General features: G+C 32.9%; 1 non-coding gene across 1 annotated transcript; it reads left to right on the top strand.

Annotated features, from left to right (window-relative positions):
• The first annotated feature begins 512 nt into the window (after positions 1 to 512).
• Positions 513 to 620, top strand: LOC131178930 (small nucleolar RNA R71). The gene has a single exon (XR_009147937.1). It is a non-coding gene; the product is annotated as a small nucleolar RNA R71 (small nucleolar RNA).
• The last annotated feature ends 1554 nt before the right edge of the window (positions 621 to 2174 follow it).

The following is a 2174-nucleotide window of genomic DNA, read 5'->3' as shown; positions in this document are numbered from 1 at the left end:
TTTGTTGTAATAAAGCCTCCGTGGTGGAACTTTGTTCCTTGGTAAAGGTGCAGATTTGCATTCTTGAAAACTAGGTGGTGGTTGCCTAGGTTGTTGGTATTGATGCTCTTGTTGTTGTGATGGAAAGTGTTGAAGCTTGATTTGATTCTCCCATGAAAATTGGGATGATTCCTCCAAGCATATGAAGGATAATCTACTCCATTGTTATAAGTAACTTGTTGAGAATTTCCAGAGCATGATGATGAACTAGCATACTTAAATCCTCCATTTTCTTAGCAAGGACATTAGTGAGTGCATCAAATTTGGCATTGATCATGTTGAATGGATCAAGCTCATACATTCCAAGAACTTGCCTTTTTGAGTTGGAGTTGACCCTCTTGGACTACTCCATAGATTTTGCTATTTTCTCTAATAACTCATAAGCTTCATCTTCATGCTTAATGATGAATTCGAGCATCAATGATTCCTGAGTGACATTTGTGTAAAAATTCTGGTTTATCATCCATTTAGGAATGGCATGATGTGGACATTGTCTCTCCAACTCCTTCCATCTCATCCATGACTCATAAAGAGTCTCATCTTCTCTTGGTCTAAAAGCAATCATTTGATTCCTCAACTCTTGAGTTTTTCCAGTGGAAAGTATTGGGCAAGAAATACATTCCCAATTTGTAATTGAGTTGTGAGGTAAAGAATCAAGCCAATCCAATGCTCTATCTTTCAAAGAGAATGGAAACAATTTTAGCGTTGTTTTTGCATGTCACAAATCATAGCAAACTTCTTCATGTGTGTGTGGATTTAAGGATGACCCCAAATTGAGAATTCAATCATTTGAAGGACTCCAAAATCCATCTTGTAACTATTTACATCAATTCTTGGTCTTGCTATGCTCTCTCAAGTCATCAAAACGAGGAAAAGCATGATCCATCATACTTCCCTAGGCACCTTAGCATTAACAACTTCTTCACCATGGGCTGCATTTTCATTATTTTGACTATTTCATTACCAACACCAATTCTAATTCTTTCATCCCATGTCTGTTTCTACTATCAAGGCTTCTTTTCTTTTCTGGTTTCTTTCTTGTTGGCCTTACAAAATTTCTCAATGGTTGAATAATAAGGATGTATCACTTGTGCTTCTAGCTCTTCTCATAAAAGATTAAGAAAAAGAACAAACAAACACAAAATGAAAAGATAATAGAGATAAAACTAAAAACAACTAAAATGATCAAGAATTCAATCTTAAACAAACAACGTAGTATAGAAAAATATCGATCCAGTCGTGTTAATGATTGAATTTTTGATATAAAAGTTGACTAAATCAAGTATTTAAAGTAGTAAATTAATGGGTAATGGGATATGCAATTTAAATGTGCAAAATTAATATTCTATTCAACAATGTATTAATTAAACTAAAATTGCATCAAATTGAAGTAAGCAAGTTCAAATATGGCAATATTCAAAATGGCAAGTAATTAAATTCGATTAGAAATTAAGAATGATATAAATTTCATATTCAAGCTATTTTGGGATTTTCCTAGCTAGCCCAATCCATGAAATTTATGGGTTTAAAGGAGATTAATTCTAAAATCCTTTGAAAACTCTTTCGAGTGAGACAAAGAGTGCCTTAATTAACTTAATCCTACTTTCGTGGAGTTAAAATTAACCAAGACCCATTAGGTTCTTTAATCAATCTATTAAAACCCTCTTAACCCTTAGTCTATTTCTAGATCTAAGTTAATTAAGTCCAATTTCTTGATTAACTATCACTTGGTTTTCCTTTCTGCTTCAACCAAGGATTAAGAACATAACTTAATGGGGCCCTTCATTAAGCATGTGAATAAGCACACAAGAAATGGATTAAACCTCATAAATTCATTAAATTGGGACTAACAAATCCACAAAAATAACTAAAATATTACATCCAATCAAAAGTAAACTACTCACTATCCATAATGATTACAAGATATGATGAGTTTAAATGGAAATAAAGCTTTAATCTGTAAGAAATTAAACACTAGAAATGTAGAAAATGTAAAGGAAGGAAGAAATCTGCAAATCTTGGTTAAAAATGGTGTGGAAGGTGAAAATGACTCCTCTCTTCTCCTCTTCTTCTTTTCTCCTCTTCTAAAATGAGAAAATGGGACTATTTATAGCATTTTTCTAACATGGAGCCCT

Source organism: Hevea brasiliensis, chromosome 3 (assembly GCF_030052815.1).
Source record: "Hevea brasiliensis isolate MT/VB/25A 57/8 chromosome 3, ASM3005281v1, whole genome shotgun sequence".
Taxonomy (NCBI): domain Eukaryota; kingdom Viridiplantae; phylum Streptophyta; class Magnoliopsida; order Malpighiales; family Euphorbiaceae; genus Hevea; species Hevea brasiliensis.
Note: the sequence above shows the minus strand (reverse complement) of the source record. Positions and strands in the feature narration are given on the sequence as shown.